General features: G+C 38.4%; 1 protein-coding gene across 1 annotated transcript in view; it reads right to left on the minus strand.

The window, feature by feature from the left end:
• RNF13 (ring finger protein 13) overlaps window positions 1-11,650 on the minus strand; it is a 140,063-nt gene extending 128,413 nt beyond the window's left edge. Inside the window, exon 1 of the mRNA XM_060149636.1 lies at window positions 11,496-11,650. The gene's annotated coding sequence lies outside the window, so the exon portion shown is untranslated. The remainder of the gene's footprint in view (window positions 1-11,495) is intronic.
• Between the last annotated feature and the right edge of the window lie 11,395 nt (window positions 11,651-23,045).

Below are 23,045 nucleotides of genomic sequence, written 5' to 3' on the forward strand. Positions count from 1 at the left end.
TCATGGTGGAACAGTATGGGGTGCTAGATCAAGTTATGCCATTCCCACTGATGATTACAACTGTTTCTTTAAAGTATCACCCCAAGACTCTGTTCCTGGCCTCTTTTCTGTATAGTAACATTAAAAATATTTCACGTATACATTAAAAAGATGCACAGATACTATGAAACAAAACAATTTGTTAACATGTACATGTAAACTCTGGGTGGGGGACTCTATATGATTTTTTTTAATATTTATCTGCATATTTCAGAATAAACAATTAAAACTTTCTAAAGCCTATTTCATTTTATATAACATATACCAAACAAAAACCTAGAAGAAAACACACAGAAATCGTAACAGAAATCTGTTCCACCTATTCAAGTTCTCTAAGCATGCATTACTCTCATACAAACAAAAAACAAACCAAAAAAAAAAACAATGCTTTCTTAATGAGCAAGCCACAAGGTTTTATAATTCATAAGTCTATTCACAATCTGGAGAAGATGAAATTATTTCTTCTTAAGTGAAGTGTGCAATAAAAAACTAGTGAAAAAAAGGGCAGATCTTCAGCTATGAGTTAAATCCAAGCCATCATTTTCTCTCTTTAAGCACTCAATTACACTCAAAAGATTCCGTCCTACACTACAGTCCTTATAGTTATCATTATTGCTGTAAAGGTCAAATGTAGCAGCCATGTGGGCTCCCAGGCATTTGGGTCAATTGGCAATATATCACAATCTGTCAGAGATGATACCTTTATTAATTATGATGCCATGAATTACTAGCATCCCCTTTCCATTGGTAAAGAACTCAGCACTGTGCTCAGGTCCAAAGGCATGACCAAAGCAATACCAAAACCTCAAATTTTTAGGTCTACTTCCTGGAACCACTCCAGGCACCAACTCTATATCAACAGTTCAATCAGGAGAGAGAAACTATAGTAAATTAAACAGTGTTTAATACAAATAATAATTAAACTATGATAGGATAGTAACTATAAAGATATAATGAGGGGTGGCAAGAGGCAAGAGAGAGGGATTCCAAAGGGGCATGAGGAAACCTCTGGGAGCAATAGATATGTTCATTAACTTCATTATGGTGATGGTTTCAGAGTTATATAAATATGTCAAAGCTAATAAGCATAAACTTTAAATATGTACAGTCTGGGACTTCTCTGGTGGTCCAGTGGTAAAAAATCTGCCTTCCAATGCAAGGGACACGGGTTTGAACCCTGCATTGGACACGGGTTTGAACCCTGGTCAGGGAACTAAGACCTCACTTGCCACGGGGCAACTAAGCCCGCACACCACAACTACAGAGCCCACAAGCGCTGGAGCCCGCGTGCCACAACTAGAGAGAGAAAACCTGTATGCCACAACTAGAGAGAAGCCCGCGTGCCTCAACGAAGAGCCCACGTGCTGTAACTAAGACCCGATGCAGCCAAAAATAAATAAATATGTACAGTTTATTATATGCCAGTTATAAGTCAATAAAGCTGTTTTTAATTTTTTTAAGATAAATAATTATTAAACTCTGATGGGAAAAATAAGGCTAAGGGAGAGGACCCAAAAAGGATTAACTTCAAAGAAGGGTCCCCTCTCCTCAAGGCTGGAGTTTCTCATTGGAGAAGCTATGGTTGTAGCACGCTAGATAGCAGAGAATTTCACTGGATTGTCCAAACCAGAGCAGGTCCAACGTTGCCAGACTAGCAGGAAACAATTCTCTTGAGGCTGGTGAGCAGGTGTGCAGAGGTAGTCAGGACACTGCTGCAGGCACAAGGCCTAGAATGCACAGTATCCATGTCAAGAGAACTGCAGGAAACAACTCCCTGGGGTACAGGCAAGCCAAGGTTGGTGGGCAGGCACGTAGAGGTCCAGCCAGGCACTGGAGGCGTGAGGCCTGAGGTACATAGTGTCCACTTCAGAAGGGCAGTGGCAAGGTGGTCACCAGGTCTAGACTGGGACTGCAGGATCAGTGAAGGCCTGTTTACCCTGGGCACATGGCTGAGGCAGAGCACCACCAGATGTCCCCAATGTCCCTAGAAGTGGGGGGGAGTGTGTGGAGGAGGGGGGGACCCTGGTCAAGGAACTGAGATCCCACAAGCCACACAGAGCAGCCAAAAAGAAAAAAAGAAAACTAAATATTGTTAAGATGGCAATACTACCCAAAGTAATCTACAGATTCAATACATTCCCTATCAAAATTCCAAGAGCTTTTTATGCAGAAATGGTGAAGTCAATCCTCAAATTCATATGGAATTGCAAGGGGCCCTGAATAGTCAACACAATTTTAAAAAAGATGAACAGAGCTGGAGGACTCACACTTCCCAATTTCAAAATCTTACTATAAAGTTACAGTAATCAAAACAATGTGGTATGGGCATAAGGATAGACATATAGGCCAAAGGAATAGAATTGAGAGTCCAAAAAAATCAACCTATACTTCTATGGCCAATTGATTTTCAATAAAGGTACCAAAATCATTCAATGAGGAAATAATATTATACTTTCTTCAACAAGTGGTAATGGAACAACTGTATACCACATGCAGAACAATGAAGTTGTACCCATAAACTCACACTATATGCAAAAATTAACTCAAAATAGTTCAATGACCTAAATATAAGAGCTAAAATGATAAAACTCTTAGAAGAAAACATAAGAATAAATCCCCATGACCTTGCATTCCACAATGGATTCTTAGATATGAAACCAAAAGCATGAGCAACGAAAATAAATAAATAAATAAATAGAGCTTCTTCAAAATTTAAAACTTTTATGTGTCAATGGATATTATTAAGAAAGTGAAAAAACAACCCACAAAATGGAAGAAAATATCGGCAAATCATACGTCTGATAAGGGTCTAGTATCCAGAATACATAAAAACACTTACAACTCAATAATAAAAAGACAAACAACCCAACTTAAACATGGGCAAAAAATCTGAATAAACATTTCCACAAAGAAGATATACAAATGGCCAAACCACCACATAAAAAGATGTTCAACATCATCAGTTATTAGGGAAATGCAAATCAAAACCACAGTGAGATATCACCTCATCATGACACAAGGATAGCAACAGCATTAATTTTTTTTTTTTTTTTTTACTGGAAAAGAACAAGTGTTGGTGACAATGAAGAGAAATTGGAACACTAGCACACTGTCGGTAGGAATGTAAAATGGTTCAGCCACTATGGAAAACAGTTTGGTAAGTCCTCAAAAAGCTAAACATAGGATTACCATATGATCCAACAATTCCACTCCTTATATATACCCAAAAGAAATGAAAACTGGGACTCAGAAAAACCCTTGTAAACCAATGTTCAGGGCAACAATATTCACAATAGCCAAAGAATGGAACGAAACCAAATGTCCTTCAACAGATGAATGGATAAAGTCTGGTGTATACATACAATAAAATTATTTAGCTATAAAAAGGAAGAAGTATTCATACATACAATAATGTAGCTTGCAACAACATTGCAGAACCTCGAAAACATTATGCTAAGTGAAAGAAGCCAGATGCTAAAGTTCACATATTGTATGATTCCATTTATATGAGATTTCCAGAATAAGTGAGATATCCAGTAAATCCATAGAAACAGAAAGCAAATTAGTGCTGCCAGGGGCTGGGGGCAGCAGAGAATGGTGAATAGGTATGGATGGGGTTTTAGTTTTGAGTGATAAAAATGTTTTGGAACTAGACAGAAGTGGTGGTTGCACAGCACTGTGATTTACTAAATGCCACACAATTATTCACTTTAAAATTGTTAATTTTATGCTGTATGAATTTTGCCTCAAAAGATTTTAAGCAATTAATATTTATAATACATGTTATGTAAATGTATAAATTACAAGCACAGTTCTTCCTTTTTGAAGGTCAAACATGTAAATTACAAGCACATTAATTAGGCAAATAAACTACTCTTCATATTTAATGAGTTGTTTTACATCTAAGCAAAGTAGAAATTCAACTCCTACTCTCTTATGACTTGATTTAGAAATATTCACCTATCATCAGGTGGGATTATTTCCCCTTATTGCCTCTAAAAGTTTAACTGGATATCTTGATCATTAGAAAATGAGCCTGGGGCTTCCCTGGTGGCGCAGTGGTTGAGAGTCCGCCTGCCGATGCAGGGGACACGGGTTCGTGCCCCGGTCCGGGAAGATCCCACATGCCACAGAGCGGCTGGGCCCGTGAGCCATGGCCGCTGAGCCTGCGCGTCCGGAGCCTGTGCTCCGCAGCGGGAGAGGCCACAGCAGTGAGAGGCCCGCGTGCCGCAAAAAAAAAAAAAGAAAAAGAAAATGACCCTGAACTAGAGTCATATTCAATCAATTAACTTCGACAAATTTCTAGCCCCTCAGAAATGATTCTAAATCATAATTCTTGTATCTGACTGGAAGCTCTCTCATTTCAATAAGCAGAATACCCTAAATTTTCAGTTGTCTTCTCAATTTACATTAATGTGGCTGTGAACATATAAATGTTTTAATGTCCAAATATTTCATGGTTACTGATACCCTAAAACCACAAAATTAACACTGTTCCTCAGACTTTGTATTTCAGAGTTAAAAGACAGATTTCCTCAAGCAGGACTACACAGTTGAAATAACTGGAAATAACATAAGTATCTTCTTCATGGATCGTTCTCTTAAAAGGAATGTAAAGGTAGATATAAAAATGCCTGATCAGGACTTCCCTGGTGGTGCAGTGGTTAAGAGTCCTCCTGCCAATGGCGAGGACACGGGTTTGATCCCCGGTCCGGGAAGATCCCACATCTTCCTGCACAGAGCAACTAAGCCCGTGCGCCACCAACTACTGAGCCCGCGCACCTAGAGCCCAAGGTCCACAACAAAAGAAGCCACTGCAATCAGAAGCCCGTGCACCACAATGAAGAATAGCCCCCGCTCGCCACAACTACAAGAAGCCCGCGCGCAGCAACGAAGACCCAACGCACCTAAAAATAATAAATAAAATTTTTTTTAAAAGCCTGATCATGTTACTCCCTGCATAAAATTCCTTAACAGATTATACAACTTTCAGAATAAAGTTCAAAACTAAATTGTGACTTAAACTGTCTCTGCCTATGTCTCCAGCTTTGTCCCTTGCCAAGTTCATAAACTGTCTCTGCCTATGTCTCCAGCTTTGTCCCTTGCCATTCCTCCTTAGTCTTTCTTCTCTAACCACTTGAACTTTCTTTTCTGTCAGCCTCTCATTATGTGCCTTCTCTGTGCCACCGCGGTGTAACAAAACATTTAACTTGTTCATCACTCCTTGAAGTTAGGGACCATACAGTTTCAGATTTGGTATACTCAGCACCTAGCACAATAATCAAAGGCTGTTGTAAAATTAAAGTATGAAAGTATGGACAACTGGTAAGATCCATTACTGGGGTCTAAAATACTGTGGCTTATTTTTCCTTCATAATGGCAAAAGGGGAAACTACATATTAGGTTATATTTTGCTTTATTTTTTAAAATTACAATGTAGTCTTATTAGTAAATAACATCAAATAGATAACATTAATTTTGTAGACATTTTTTAAACATCTAGTTTGTTAACTAAAAGCATAAATTTAGTCTGATTATTATTCAATGGAAGCTCATGATCAGCTCTGTTTTGTCTACATTAGTAAAGTGAAACTGCAATAGACATTTTGTAAGTCTTAAAAGACTTTTTTAACAGGAAAATTCCTCATTTTACAAATGAGGAAATGAACTGAGAGGTTGAGTTATTCATGCAAAGTCACACAGCTAATTATTGGGCAAGTTGGGGAACACCCAGATACCCAGATTCCCTTAATGGTGATGCTTTCAGCTACAATATAACCTTATTTCCACTTCAACCTCATAGGCAAGCCATGCACTGCAATTCATAGCACACTTCTCTTTCTTCCTACCCTCAATCTAGTGAGGACATGAGCCCTTAATACTTGTTACATTTAACTGATTTCTTTATCTTTAAGATCTGGCCCTTGCCTTAACACAACTTTCTTCTCTCCATTATAAATATTTAATGAGTACCTACATTTGCTGAATATAAAATACATCTAAGTCATTTCATCGGGAAAAGGGTAAATAGGGAGACATACATGAGTCAGAATGATACAGTCCCTTCCTTTAAAGTGCTCTACAAAATTAGTTACAATCTGGTATAGTACTCTTATTGTTATCTGTTTAGAATTGTGATTTTATAAATACATAGTATAAGAAAAATCTAATTACTTTCCACTATTAAAATAAACCTTGGGCTTCCCTGGTGGCACAGTGGTTAAGAACCCACCTGCCAATGCAGGGGACACAGGTTCGAGCCTTGGTCCGGGAAGATCCCATATGTCGTGGAGCTACTAAGCCCGTGTGCTACAACTACTGAGCCTACGCTCTAGAACCCGTGAGCCACAACCACTCAGCCCACATGCCACAACTACTGAAGCCTGCGTGCCTAGAGCCCATGCTCCGCAACCAGAGAAGCCATTGCAATGAGAAGCTCGCGCACCACAGCGAAGAGGAGCCCCCACTCGCTGCAACTAGAGAAAGACCGCGCTCAGCAACGAAGACCCAACACAGCCAAAAATAAATAAATAAGTAAATATATTAAAAAATAAAATAAAATAAACCTTATTTCTCTCACTAGAAAATAAGCTCCATGAGGGCAAGGATTTTGTTTTTTGTTGTTGTTCACTAATGTAGTCTGCATGCCTAGAACAGTGCCTGACATAGAAAATACTTAATAAATATTTGTTGAGTGAAGAATGCTATAGAAAAATGTGTAAGTAGTAGAATCTAAGTAACATTTCCAACAATGGCGTGACAGATGACAGAATATGTAAACATTCCTTGTCCTAATGCTAAAAATATCCAATTTTTTATTTGATTGGTCATCATCATCATTTTACAGAATGAGGAAACAAGCCAGAGAACGGGTGGCACAGGATTCAGTCATAGAATCTCTATTCTTCCTACCACACCTTCTCCTCTCATCCTTTGAGGTTCTTCTCCCACAGTCTCAGCTATAAGTAAAATACAATCTATCTAGGTCGCCTCTTCACTGCTGCCCCATAACAAGCACACAGACTCTCTGGTTTTAAAAGTTATCCTATTAATCAATTCAGGGTAACAAAGGGGATGACACAAATAAAAAACTGGAGACGTTCCAACAATTCAACATTCAACATGTGTGTTTAAATGTCTGGCACTGTATAAAAATCACAGCGTCTTTCCAAGTTCTTAATGTGAGAATCCCTAGGCTCCAATTTACTGGCTCTCTTTTGAAATAATAAATGGGAGGTTTGCTAGGTTTCCAAAATTTTCCCTCCCCACTACCATATTCCTGTCCTCCCAGGAATATGTTACAGGGAAAAATAGTGGATATAACCCTACCAAGTAAGAAATCTGCATTTCTGAGGACCTTCTGGAGTCCCATCCTTCCTGTGAAACTTTGACCCACAGGGGGATGACTGCTTTAGACCATTTCCTCACCATGTGAGCAATTGGTCTCTTACCTTTTTATGGAATACACAGAGCTCCCACCTTCCATCTTACATTTCCAAACATCTGAACAAACCCTCTGCTCCCAAACCAAAGACTGTATCATAAATCCTTCTCCTAAATCCCCTTCCACCAACATCTGTTCTTCATCATAATATCCTCCCCAAAACAAGGCCCATACTTATGTCATTTCACAATGTCAATGTTAACATTTCTCAATTCTATACCCTTTACAACAATCCCACCATCATTACTTCCTGCCTCAACCAGCCTCGATTGTAATTAAACTCCACGACATTCCCACCTCCAGGCTTCCACTCCTTCACTGGACTTAGTTCCAGATTAATATTTATAAGGAGGGGTTCTTCTCAAGTAAGAATCAGGTACAAAATTCTTAACCTGGTTCCTTTAAGTATTCCTGTAATCTGTATCCATCTACCTTTACCAGCCTGTTCCTTAAACATACTACCTTGGCAAACATCCTCTGCTTTCCTATTTCTATACCTTTGCTTCAGCAGTGTCCTGAGGTTAAAATCTTCTCCCATCCTCCTCTAGTTGCTAACAAATTTTCCAAATGGCCACATCCTCAGTATGAAAGGAAAAAGGCTGAGGCATATGATTTATTGAACACATATTCTGTCTAGGGCCTTACAAATTATCCTTATCCCCACAAAAATATAATGGCTTAATACTATATTTTTGAGGAAGGAGTTGAGGAACCCAAGGGCCAAAGGAGCTCACCCCAGGTCATCCACATCAGCAAGTAAAGAAACCAAAATAACCCCACAGTATTCTGTATTTTTAAATAAAACATGATACAAGACAGGCTTTATAGTCAAGATGCCTAGGTTCAAATTCCAGTTGTTCCACTAACCACCTGTGTGAACTCAAAAAGTTATGTATTTTCGATGCCTTCATTTCCCCATCTATAAAAAGAGGATTACAAGACAATATTAAGTGCTTAGAACTGTTTGGCCTATAGTAAACAATCCATGTTAGTTATTATGTCTGTTATTGTTATCTATGTACTATGATATGTAAACTGACAATACCGATTATATGTTCTCATTGTTCCTAAATTAACTTTTCTGTAAAAGGATTATAAAAACTTCGTATTTTTTTATATATGCTTAGTAAATATTTGCAGAATACATGAATTTTTAAACAATGATTACCCACGATGCTCTAATTAAAAGAAATGTCTATTAATTCTGTTTCTTCTTTTGAGAAAACTAACAATGCTTACTTTCTTCCCTTTTTTATGTCATGTGAAACTACTATGTGCAATACCATATGGTAGTAATATGTCAAACAGTACAAAATACTATTTTGATCTGAACTCATTTTGACTTCTGCTAAACATTCCCAGATTTTAAAATGTCCAAAATCATATTTTTTACTTAAACACCAACCGTTTTCAGGTCATACCAACATGAAGTCAGCATACCACGATATTTGACTAAGCCATTTCATTTCATACATCTTTATGGCAAAAACTATAGAACATAAAATGCCTTCCTATCCAATTTAGTTCGAAGAGATAAACCTATCATTCCCTTAGTCCTGCCCTTACTTTGCTAAAATTAGTGTCTGAAAAACTTCTGATAGGGCTTCCCTGGTGGTGCAGTGGTTAAGAATCCGCCTGCCAATGCAGGGGACACGGGTTTGATCCCTGGTCCGGAAAGATCCCACATGCTGTAGGGCAACTAAGCCCACACACTGCAACTACTGAGCCTGCGCTCTAGAGCCCGCGCGCCACAACTACTGAGCCCGCAAGCCTAGAGCCCGTGCTCCACAACAAGAGAAGCCACTGCAATGAGAAGCCCAAGTACCGCAACGAAGGATAGCCCCCGCTCGCTGCAACTAGAGAAAGCCCGCGTGCAGCAACGCAGCCAAAAATAAATAAATAAAATAAAATAAAACCAAAAAAACCTATCATTTAATACCTTGTTCACCCTTGGCAAAATCTTGATTAAAAAAGCAGGCAAGATGGCAATCAAATATTTAAAAAAAAAAAAAACTTCTGATAAATCTATGTTATTCTGGGATTCAGAAAAATATCAAAGGAAGGGTGCTGAATGCTAATAACAGTTTAGGCCCCTGCAAAATGCGTGAGAGAAATGAGCTTTAAACAAGGATAGATGAGAACTTACTCCAAATCCTTCAATATTAAACCCTGCAATTAACATTTTTGTCCACATGATTTACTATTACACATGGAGACATGAAGCTGCTGGCTTCAAATAAAGGGAGAGATAAAAAATATATTATTAAACCAGTTGTCATTCCTGACACAGAGAGAAATAACTGGGCTTCTAGCCAAACATTTCCAAAAATCAACAACAACAAAAACAACTACTTTGAGGCTTAACTATGTAAACAGACATATTTTATTTCAATTAATTCTTACACTTCTTCCCTTATTTACAGATAATATCACAGAATTAGTAAGTGGCAGAGCTGAAGGGTGAACCCGGCCTGACTCCCAAATTCAGGATACAGTGTTTTGCCATAATCCACAATGATATGGTATACATTTACATCTTCCTCTTCACACTCATATATTCTTTTTAAAAACCTGAAACAAAAGCTTCATGAAGGGCTTCCCTGGTGGCGCAGTGGTTGAGAGTCCGCCTGCCGGTGCAGGGGACACGGGTTCGTGCCCCGGTCCGGGAAGATCCCACATGCCGCGGAGCGGCTGGGCCAGTGAGCCATGGCTGCTGGGCCTGCGCGTCCGGAGCCTGTGCTCCACAACAGGAGAGGCCACAACAGTGAGAGGCCCGCGTACCGCAAAAAAAAAAAAAAAAAAAAGCTTCATGAAATAATATTTACTCTTACTCCATAGGATATTCTCTGATATTTTTTTCTTTCTTTCTAATGTGAACGCCAATGCACTAAATTGATTCCCAAATCCCCATGGGCCCTGCACGACACTTCTTACCTCCTGTTTAAAGTTCTTTTAAACTGCTACCACAGTCCAGTTTTGCTACTCTGAAGTGGAGCTAATCTCCTCGACCCATTAAAATTTGTCCTTAAATAGATTAAATCCTTGAAAGCCCTTCCTTAAACCTTGAATTGATGTTTCTCTAACTAGAACTCTTCGGCGGCACACCCATCTTAGCTATTTATATTGTATCGAAAACTGCAGATGTTCTCCTTGGAGAACAACAGATCATTGTTGAAAGGAATGCATTAGTTTTCACTGTTCCTGCTGCATCACTGACAAGAGTTGACAAGTGTGGGGCAGCAACACTGGACCTGAGCAGCTGCCCACGGTGCTGAAACTGAAGATGAAACGATAGTTTTGGAGATAAAATATTGCCAGATTAGGACAAAGTGGAGGAATTTACCAAAACGCTGGCAGAGAACACTCAGCGGCTGCCACCAAATACGCGTGAGTGCTTCTGGGATCGCTTGGCTTCGGTGTCGATCCACTCCCTCTCTGGGACAGAGTTCTTTTATCAGTGCGGGTCAACTCAATAAGGGAGAGCTTCCAGCTTTAAGGGGGCAGGGACGCGGTATCTGTCCCTAAGAGAGTCACGTCCCACCTTCTATCCAGCTTCCGGGGTGGTGGGGGGGGAGGTTAGAAAGAAAGGAGGCGCCTGCCCTCTTTTTTCCAAAAACTAAAGAGTTCCCCCAACTAAAGTCGAGCGACTTCGCCCGGGGACGCTGCGGCAAGTGCTGGACCAAGAGAAGCCCTCCGAACGTCTTCCCAGGTTCCAGCCGCCTCAAGAATGTAAGAAGCAAAACGAATAACCCAACAACTTCAGATATACACAAACTCATGGGGTGGGAATGCAAGGGGAACTCGGCCCTCCAAGAGCAGGGCTTTTTATTTTACCTTTTGCAAAAAAAAAACACCTAGTTTCTTCCGCGCCCAGCCTGGTGAGGAGCAGCCAAGAGCTCAGCGGCGGAGCCGCCTCGGAGCTCCAGGGCCGGAGAGGGGGTGTGTTCTCTCGGCCAGGCCCCACGGGGAACAACCCGCCGCCCGGCCGCCGCGACGCGGGAGAGGCTCTTACCTGGAAGCCTGACCCCGCAACACAAATACGCTCGCCAGCCGCGTCGCTGCGGGAGAAGTCCCTACCGCGACTTCATGATTGAATCTCCTCACCGACCCCCACTGCCTGGAGTCGGAGCACAAACGACAACACGGAGGCGAGGCGGAAGTCCCGCCCCGCGCGCCTCATTGGTCCGCACCCGAAGGTAGAGGAAAGCCATTGGGCCACAGAGCTGCTCGCTAAGGCTCCTTCCCAGTCTCACGCCGGGTCTAGCTGCTTGCTCAGGTCCAGCTCGGAGAGATGTCCAGTCCGCGGAGTCGCGTTCTTGGCCTCGTGACCGGTCCTTTCTGGAAGGGAAGGGCAGGGCAGGGCAGGGTGGGGCGGGCTTCTGGAGCGAGGCTGAAGGATCTGCTTTTGGCGGGGAAAGGGGTATGATGGCTGAGGGGATTGGCTGTGGAATACTGCCGCCTGCCGTGTGCCCCACAGGAGTGGAGGCCGTGGGGTCAGAAGGGGATCGGACCGAGAGGCCAGAGCTAGCTGGCCTAGCCCGTTCTAGCTGTTGGGCCGAAGCATCCCGAGGCCCAGCAGGCGGGCTACCCCTCGGCGGGCCTGGCTTTGGCGTCGTCTCGCCGCTTTCCTGCACCGCACTCACACGACCCGCAGAAGAGGTGAGGACGAGGCCTCATCCCTTCCGCACCGTGTCCAGGCGGAGATCGAGATGGATGGGGCCAAGGCCAACGCCTTAAAGTCCGAGTCGCGTTGTTAGAGGTGCGAGCAGCCCGAGCGCTGAACACTAGTTCCCCGACGCCTGAGTGGGACCCGTGCCGACGTCAGCACTCTGGGCCTGACACGCGCGCGCCATCCCCTAGACTCAGCAAAAGTCAGTGTGATTAAACCCTAGGTCAGCCTTTTAAAACCCTTGCATCCTTTAATGAACCAAAAAATCTCGTTCCCTACCGCCTTTCTGGTAAGACCTCCGCACCCCTGGTATTCCAATTTCAAACCAAGCTACTTTTAAACTTAAATTACCCGGAGTGGAACATCCATACTGATTAACCAGTTACCAACTAAAACTTTTAAAGAGGTAATGTGGCTTACTGCAAAGATTACAAAGACTTATGAACTAGAATGTCAGGAAACCTAGATTCTGGCCCTGCTTCTGCTTCAAAATAAGGCGCCTTTAAGAGCCCATTACAGGCTTCACATCCTTCAACCTCATCTTTTAGACAAAGGAGCGACAGGAAGCTATCACTTAGAACACCTGTAGAATACGCTTGGCTGTAACTTGTAACCTTGACTGATCTGGGGAGACCTGAGGAATAGGAAGAAGACTCCCTATTGTGTATCCTTTTGTGCCTTTAGAATTTTAAGCCTTTTGAATATTACCTACTCAAAATTTAAATACAAAAAAACTTTAAATCAAATTACACTAAAATAAGTAAAGGCCATCAAAGGTACTTTCCTATTCTGTGTATCCTTTGACTATATATTCTATATATCCTTAGACTTTCATTAGTTGTAAAGATAGTCAATACTTAATACAGTCCTGCCTTTAAGAAAGTCATAAGTAAAAGTCAGAATTGGGAATATTACTATGAAGGCTAGTGTAAGCATAGTTAGCATATCTCTATAAGCATTTCTTCATTAAATTATCTGAAATTGGCTTTATATTAAATCAGAGATTTCTTGCATGACATTGAAAAAAGTAAAAAATAACGTCCACATTTTACAGGTTAAAAAAAAAAGTTTGTTCATTCCTTAAATAAAGACATGTTGAGTACGGAACATTTTAATCTGACTTTATTCTGCTCTTCAGATCACAATAGGTATAGTTCTTTCAGTTACAAACAAGGTAATGTGTTATTTGTACTGCATTTAGGCAGAAGAATTGTGCTACACCTGCAGAAGCATTTATTCTCCCCACTGTGATGAATGAAGTCAAACCGAAAGAAAACAGATTGGGAAAATGTACTAATTTTTTTTAAGTAGGTTAGACAGTAAGGTTGATAGACATCTTAATTATGGTTTTCAAGAGCATGAAGGGTTAATATGGCACATGATACTAATAGCCACTAATTATCTCCTTGGAAAGACAAAAGAAAATTAGGACTTTGTGTCTGACAGTTTTTTATTTTTTATATCCTCCTAAAAGTACAAATAGCATATAAAATTGTAGAATTTCCTACCTCCAATATATTGTAAGACAGCAACAACAACTAAAAAGACAAGACACCCAATTACCTAATTGTCTAAAATGGTTTAGAAGTAGTTTTCCCTGAATAATGAAAAGAATGCAGGCAGTTTCTTTAATCACTGAGATCAACTAGAGACATTAAAATTACTCTAGGCATTATTATATTTAGAACCAGAAAAAAGTAATTTTAGACAGATAAAACGATAGTTTCATTTTGAAAAGAAAAAAATAAAATTATTACTGTGAAAAAGAAGAAATAGAATCCATAAAGAATCCATAGGAATCCATATATGTATGGAATACACACATTTGAAAAAGTACTAAACAGAACTTCTAAAAATTGTCTCAGGGAATTTTTGGCCGAAGATTAGAAAGTCTCCCATTTCTTTACCAAATTCTAAGTTCCAGAGAATTCTTTACCAAATTCTAAGTTTCAGAGAATTCCTTACCAAATTCTAAGTTAATAAATTCATCTTGTAAGAAAATAAGTGAAAAGTTCAGAACACACAAAAAAAGATATCAAAAGGATTTTTCAACAAAGTTTAAGGAACTGAGAAAGGTCAGACCAAAAAAACAAACAAAAGAAGTTCTGTTTAAGTCTAAATGCCTTAAAAAATGACCTGGTCACTGTTTCCCTTGAGATGAGTTGCTTCCCAGTCTTATATATAAAATGACTGACATACAATTTCAACTTTTCCTTTCTTATTTGGTTCACTGAGAAGCAGTCTCACTCTATTTGCTTACAAATTTATTACAAAATAAGCATGCAGAAATTCAGATGACATAATGTAATATAAAGATGTAAGAATTCAGGAATGTGGATCAAGACAGTCATTTTGGGAAACAATTTGGCATTATCTGAAAAGGCTGGAAAATAACATTTTCTATGACATAGCAATTCCCATCCAGGAATATAGCCTAAAGAAACAAAAAATAAATTCATAACTAGTTACATTGTAGTGAAATTTAAAGAAGATCAAAGAAAAACAGAAGTTCTTAAATAAACAAAGAAAAATAAAATACAAAGGAATGGCAGCTGACTTCTCAATAGCCACAAAAGAAACTAGGAGTCAATGAAATATCTTCAAATACTAAAATAAAATAATTGCAATTGTCAACCTAGAATTTGTGCCAAGTTAAGCTACCATTTAAAAGTGAAGGCAAAATGAAGACATTTTCAGAGGAAAAACAGCATTTATTCCTAAGACACTTTTATTGAAAGAACTTCTAAAGGATGTTTTCAACAAGTTGAAAATTGAACCCAGGAATAAGGGGTGAGATGCAAGAAAGTATGGAGAGCAAAGAAGTTGAATATAATTTTCAAACAAGTAGATGTAAAAAGGGGAATGAAGAAAACATAATTATTCAATAGAAAACAGGGGAGTAGGGATGGGAACGGAGCAAATTAAAGGTATTGTAAATGGCAAATACAAAATGAGATAGAGGAAATCATCAATAATCTCTAAAAGAGGTAAATGGGGTAAACTTGCCAATTAAAAGATTGTCCGTTGTATTCTTTTTAACAAAACATGATATAAAAACTTAAAGGACACCAAAAATTGATAGTAAAATGGGGGAAAGATATGCAAAGGGAATAACAACCCAAAGAAAGCTAGTGTAGCTTATCCAGGGGGGGAAAAAAACAGACCTAAAGTCAAAAGCATTGTTAATCAGGATAAATAGAACTATAAAAGAATGATAAGTGGAAAAATCTGCAAAGAAGTTATAACCATCTTGAACCAGTATGCATCTAGAAACATAGCCTCAAAATATTTAAAGCAAGAATTGACTAGCTTACAAAGAAAAGTTGGCAAATCACAATCAAAGTAGAATTTTATACTCCATTTTAAGTACCTAATAAATCCAGCAGACAAAACATTAGTAAGAATATAGAATATTTAGACAACACACAGAACATGTAGAGAACCCTGTAAATATTCTTTTCAAGCACATATGGAATCTTTCCCAAAATAGCAGCATATTATGCTATAATGCAAATCTCAACAAATGTAAAAGAATACGTGGCATACAGCCCATGTTATACGACCAAAATATAATATTAGGTATCAACTATTGATAGAGTATGTTTTTTAATTCTAAGAAAATACTATGAACAACTTTAAATAATAAATATGAAAAAATACCCCCCCAAAATACCAAATAAACAATTTCCTAGGAAAAAAGTTTTAATTTACCTAAACACCCGAGAAAATATAAGAAACCTAAGCAGGCTAGGGAAATTGAAGTAGCACTCAAAAAAACAAAAAACAAAACAAACAAACAAAACTACAGGACTTCCCTGGTGGCGCAGTGGTTAAGAATCCACCTGCCAATGCAGGGGACACGGGTTTGAGCCCTGGTCTGGGAAGATCCCACATGCCACGGAGCAACTAAGCTCGTGTACCACAACTACTGAGCCTGTGCTCTAGAGCCCATGATTCACAACTACTGAATCCTGCGTGCCTAGAGCCCGTGCTCCACAGCAAGAGACGCCACCGCAACGAGAAGCCCGCGTACCACAACGAAGAGTAGCCCCCGCTCGCCGCAACTAAGAAAGCCCGCACGCAGCAACAAAGACCCAACGCAGCCCTAAATAAATTTATTTTTTTAAAAATATCTACAACCCTTCCCTCAAAAAATCAACTCCAGAACGTTTTAAAGGTAAGTTCACCATACCTTCAAGGAATAGATAATAAAAGTTTTACAAACGATTTCATAGAATAAAAAGTGAAAACTATTCAACTAATTCCATGAGGACAGTATACTGTTGATACTAAAACTGAACAAAGACAATACAGGTAAGAAAAATCATAGGCCAATCTCACTTTGAATGAATATGCAAAAATCCCAAATAAAACATTGGTAAACTAAAACTAGCAAAGCTTTAAAAAACAAAAAAACTATGACCAAACAATGTTGAATTTAAGATAACATTATAAAATCTATTAATATGATTCACCATATTAATATATTTAAACTAAAAGCTTATCTTAATATATGCAGAAAAATCATTTGAGAATTAAAGGAGGGACCTATATTATACATATTGTCAAAGAAACCTTTCTGAAAAGCTGACATAAGTTGAGACTTAAAGAAGAAGGCTTCCCAGGTTGTGAGCCACAGGAACCAACTCTAGTCAATGTAGGTTAAAAAAGACAATTTGCTTGAAGAATATGATGATACTCCCAGCATTAAAAGGATGCCAGTAGTACAGTCTTGTAAAGATCAATGATCGGTGACTCTTATTGTCCCACAGAATCAGTATTCTCATCCTGGCAGTACTACTCTGGCCATTTTCATCACTCTGCTCACAGTTCAAATTCCAGGGAGGGAGTCTTCCACTGGCTTATCTTCTGACACATGTTCATCCCTTGAGGCCTTAATTAACTGTTTCATCAGATCACACACCAAGGGAGAGAAGTAAGGAAATCAGGATGATGTCATCAAAAGAAGATAGAATAAATGCTAGTAAGGGCACCCAGAATGACTTGAAAAGCATGTTCAAAGGCCCTGAGACCGTAACAAGCCTAGCATAATTGAGGATAAGGAAACCAGTGGGGCTGGAATGTAGTGAGGTAAGGGAAGGGTGGTAAGAGATGAGGTTTAATTGGGTATTACTATTCAAGGTGTGGTCCTTGTCTAGCCAGACCAGCCTCATCTGGGAGCTTGTTAGAAATCTCTATTCTCAGCCCAGGCAGAGAATCAGATTTTCTGGGAGTCAGGCCTAGGAGTCTGCATTTTAACTCCAAGTGATTCTTAAAAATGCATAAGTTTGAGAATCACAGATGTAGAGGTTTGTAGAGCATAGTAAAGGTTCCAGTTCTTTTGCTGTTGTTTTGCTTGTTTGTTTGTTTGTTTGTGGCCACACCACATGGCTTGTGGGATCCTAGTTCCCCAACCAGGGATTGACCCCAGGCCCACGGCAGTGAAAGCGCCGAGTCCTAACCACTGGACCAGAGAATTCCCTAAAGGTTCTTGTTCTATCCTAAGAGCAATTAGGAATTTCAAGCCGGGAATGACATTATCTAATTTGCACTTTAAGAGAACCATCGTGCAATTATGTAGGAAACAGACTGAAGAAAGACATGAGTGAAAACAAGAAAGCCAGCCAGGAGATCGTTGCAATAATCCAAGAAGAAAAGAATGGCCAGGACCAAAGCCATGGCAGTAGGGATGGAAAGAAATGGTCAGAATGAAGATATATTTTGGAGTTCAAATAATAAGGATTTGATGATGGATGTGAAGGATGAGGGAAAAAGAAAGAACGACGACTGCCAGATTTCTGGTTTGAGCAGCTGGGTGACTGGTGGTATCATTTATGATGCAGAGAAAACTGGGTGATGAAGAAAGAGAAAAATTTGGAGAGGAAAAAGCACAAGTTCATTTTTGTATATTTTATGATTGAGATATCTAAATGGAGCTGTCCAGGAAGCATCTGGATATAAAGAGGAGTGGTTATAACACGAGATATAAATTTAGGAATCCTTATTGTAAAAGTAGCATTAAATACACAGGAATGTATGAGATCACTTACAAGCAGCCTCCTTTGTAGTATTTTAACTAAACAACTAAACTAATATTTAGAGCTAGCATTTAGCATAAATCAAGCAGGTGGCCATCTACATATTATGTTCTGAGGAATCCTTAGCTCCTGCCCCCCAGTTTTTTCCATATGGAACCCTTACAATGGTATCTTAAATTCCCACACTAATTATTTTCCTTAGATTCAAAAAGAAGGGCAGATATTAGAGATTTAATTGTCAGCCACTGACACCTCATATTTCAAAAATTCTCCCCTCCCCTGCCACTCTCTTGAAAATTGCAAGATCAAATACATTTTTCGGGCAGAGAAGGAAACTCTCCAGAACGGAAAATACAACAGAAAAGATGAGAACCTGAGAGGGCACTGTCCTAATCTGTGGGGCTTGAATGAAAATGTAAAAGTTTTCTCCACAATTTAGACAAAATACAGGAGAAAAAACAACAGCATGTGCTAGCAGAAGGGAAGAGACAAGCATGATACGTTTGATTTTACTAAATGGGGCAGCGGTTAAAGTTAGAATTTAGTTTAAAAGATCCGTGTTCATATAAAACATTCCAGTCAACACAATGGTACTTAAACGGTGCTTTAATTAGCCTACTGTTTGTTCTGTTTCAGTTAAGTTCACAATAAGCTGTGTTTTATAACTGCTATTTCCCCCACTATTGCTTGTTTTCCTAACTGTAGATTTCTCTTCTGTTCACTGCGTGTTATTTCCTGTTTCATGCATGAATTTATTCCAGCCATCAATCGCACAATTTCACTTCCTTGAAAAAGGCTTCGCATCTGGTGACGAGTTCTATAGTCTGGAAATTCTCCCAGCTTCCATCCTGATTATGGTAAAGTCTTATCTATCTTGGCAATTTAATGAAATGCCTCTGCCACTAGTTTGTTCATTTCCAAAAATAAAGATGTGGGGAAACTGCTGAATTACACTTGCATGTGTTCAGATGATAAAATTAAAGCACTAGGTTTGTCAGATAGTAATAATAACCAGTTAATGGAAAAAAAGACAGACATTGTATGAGAATTGCTAGAATTGATTGCTATTTTTAGACTCCCATTTTTACTTACAGTCTTCCTTCTCTGTCTTACCTCTCTGCTACTTCATAATTTTACTTTTTATCATTGATCTCTTTACATTCAGTGCTAAGTAAAATGTTTAATTAGGCACACTTTACTCTCAAACCTTTCCAATCTTTCCTTTCAACATTGTTATTTCCCATATCAGACTCTCTATCCCCAGGAGACCAGTGCTCTCAAAATATGCCCAGACTTTTCCTTGTTCCCCCTGCTCTCCTCACTACTAATAGTATCAATAGCAGTAGCAGCAACAACACTGTACTAAGCTCTTTTACACGTTATTTTATTAATCTTCATGACAACCTTAGGTCCTACTATTGTGTTTATTTTTACAGATCAGGAAACTATGGTTCCAAGAAATTAAATAACTCATCCAAACTCACACAGCTGGTGGGAAATGAAATAGACCTCTTGGGCTCTGGAATTGGGATTTGAATGCAAGTCCATCCATATCCAGAACCTGAGCTTTGAACCGAGATGACAAACAATGAGTAGCCAGTATAACGAAAGAGAGGGCTCAAGTTGAAACCAAATGACCCTCTCCTGTATTATCTGGGGCAAGTAATGCAACCTCTTGTTCCTAGATTTCACCACATTCTATCTATGCCTGGTTGTCCTGCCTGAATTGTACCCTTTATCTGAGCCTACCCTTCGCTCTCCAACACCTAAAATTTACCTGTCTTAGACCTCCAAAGCTCTGCTTCCAGCTAACTGTCACTTAGAAAATTTTTTAGTAAATGAATACAAGAATATTAGCCTTGTTAAAGATACATGTTTTATAGAGTAGCTTTCAAAACCACAAAACCTTAAATGAAAATGAAATTTTAGATACTGAAATGAATGAGTGAAAAACTTGGCAGTGAAGAGAAGTCTTCCTAGTATCCCTCAACTATGACATCATGTAGACCAATGCTTCTTAAACTATTATACATAGGAACACCCGGGCACTTGTTAGAATGTAGATTCTGATTCAATAGGCTGCAATGGAGCCTGAGATTCTACAGTTCCAGCAAGTGCCCAGGTGATAATGATGCTGCTGATCTCCAGACCAAACTTCTAAATCATCCATTCCTTTTAGAGTTAAGTCCATCTTCTTTAGCCTTTGATTCCGTTCCTGTTTTTCTTTGCTAAATAGCAAATATGGGAAACTGTAAGATCTGATTTTAATTTCCTCTTTGTTTGACCCAAGAGGATATCCCTTACTGTTTTGCAAGCTCTGCACTTATGAAGATGTATTATATTTAACTAAATATCTCTAGGTGTTTTAGGATTGCCCAAACCTGCGTGATTGTTTTTCCAGTTAAAATAAAAATAGTAATAAATTACTTTCTTAAAAAAACTAAAACGGTACTTTAAAAGAATCAGGAATAATACAAGGACAGAAAGAATATTGAGAATTAAGAACTCTATTTCCTTTTTTCAAACTTGTTTTTATTCTCAAAAGGCTGGCCTATTGCAACATAAGGTCCAACCTGGCACTACAGACAAATGCTTTCTATGAAAGCCTTTTCCAGTTAACAAGAGTTACTCAAAAGAGGTAGCAGTACAGTAAATCATCATACCTATTCATAGTCAAAACAAAGACTACTAGTTCTTAAACTTTTCAGGGGTTGAGAAATGTGAAACAAGCTTTGTGGTCAAAATAAGCTTGCATCTTTTTTTGATAAAAAAATTATCTTTTAATAAACATGACTTTAAAAACTCATGAATTTTAAAGAAGGTAGCTCATTTTACTTTTATTAATTTACAAATGAAAAATGTTTATTGGTATTAGTCATATCAAAATAGATTGTTTTATTTATATCTTTTATCCTATTCAAGAAAATTAAGGAATGCAAGATTGAAATCACTGTTTTGTAAGATTATTTTTAACGAAATTTTAAATAATAATTTTCTTTTGATTTTCTTTGTAGTTAATTGGGAGGCTGCTGAATCAAAATATGTTTTTCTTTATAATTACTTTTTTAAAAATCTCCATATAGTTTCTAGTTCCTGGCCATTTAAAGTATAGTCCAGGGAGTCTATTAGAACTGAAAATCTCAGGCCCACTTTAGAACTACTCAATGAGAATCCATATATTAAGAGGATTATCAGGTGATTCAAATACACATTTATGCTTTCTTAGATGAAATGGAACTCAGTGACAAATTTTAAAAGTAACAATCATAAAAGCATAATTGTATATTAAAAAAAGATGCTATAAGTTTTTCTCAACACATCAGCATTGAGCATTTTCAACCCAAAGCAGATACTCCTAAGGCAAAAATTATTGTAAAGGGCCACCAATCACTCAGTATTCCTTTACAATACTATTTACCATGTGACATTAAGTTATATTTCTTGTTATTTTGGATATATCATATAACATGTATGACATGTATCAATATATCATAAATCAAAATATATTTTAAAGTCAATTCAAATATGTAATTATTTCAGAGCTTTAAAAGGAAACTAAAGTAAAGGGTTAAACTGTAATAGGGAGACTACCATAACTTTCAGTACAGAAATAAGACTGAAATCACTGATTTTCATCTTTGAAGTATATGAGAGGTCAGAGGACTAAAATATATTCGTCACTGATTGTGACATAGTTGTTTCTTTTTTACCCTAGTCCTCATCTTGTAACATTACTGTTCTCTTTCTCTTTCTCCCTTGGTATGTGTCATCTTTCTATTTACTTGTTTTCCCTGCATATAACCTAATTCTTTCCTACCATTATTACTAGCAAGCAATTCCTTTCCTATTTCTCTACATTTAGTTTATCTTATTTATTTTTACATGCTATCCCTACTACCTGATCATTCTCTTTAAACAAGCTTATTTATTTGTTGCTCCACTCTAAATACATGCACACATTCACACTAGACTGGAAGCTCCCTGTCTTGTTCACTGCAATAGTCCAGCACAGAACAGTGCCTGGCACATAGTAGGGCTTCAGTGTATATGTACTGAGTTAATAAACAGTATATCTTCATTTCAGATCAAATGTCTTTTCACTTTCATATCATTTATTTTGTTTGTGCTGCTTTTCACACTTCATCTTATAGTACAGTTTCTGGCCCAGGTATTTTAGACAACTACCGTCTTCCTTACTCATGGCATATCCCTTAAGGTCACATTCATCATCAAACCTTCCAAAGACCTAGCATATCCCATTTGGGTACCAAAGACCTAGGTACCCAGTAGGATAACTAAATTAATTTAAAATTCCTAGAAAATGAAAAAACGAAAAACAAAAAGGGCCTCTAGATGCTAAAGCAAGCTGTTCCTAGATTTCAACTACGAGTATTTTTAAGTCTAATTCTTATCATTTCAAGCTTTCCCTACATTCCTAAGAGAGTTTCAAGGCTACTTATCATTTCACTGTTACAAGGCAATTTTTAATGATATCAATCGACAATAACCTATGTTGTTTATTCAATCACTGCAAGGCACTGAGCTATGCCACTGGGTATTCAAAGGTGATTAAGACACTGTCCCTCCATCAAAAAGCTCCTAGTCTAATGGGGAAGGCTGACACTGACATAATAAGTGGAATGCAGTATAAAAGGTTCTACAGGTAAAGAATATATGATGCAGTGGAAGAACAGATGTCAACTTTCCGGGGGAGATAAAGAAGGCTTCTTGAAAGGACTGAGTTGGGCTTTTTATTTTTGGATTTTATTTCTAACTTAATTTTTTGACTGGTTAATGCCTCCACATGGTTCAAAATTTTAAAAGAATTAAAAGATAATACAAGCATTGACAACAC

The sequence above is a fragment of the Lagenorhynchus albirostris genome, chromosome 5 (assembly GCF_949774975.1).
Source record: "Lagenorhynchus albirostris chromosome 5, mLagAlb1.1, whole genome shotgun sequence".
Classification (NCBI taxonomy): domain Eukaryota; kingdom Metazoa; phylum Chordata; class Mammalia; order Artiodactyla; family Delphinidae; genus Lagenorhynchus; species Lagenorhynchus albirostris.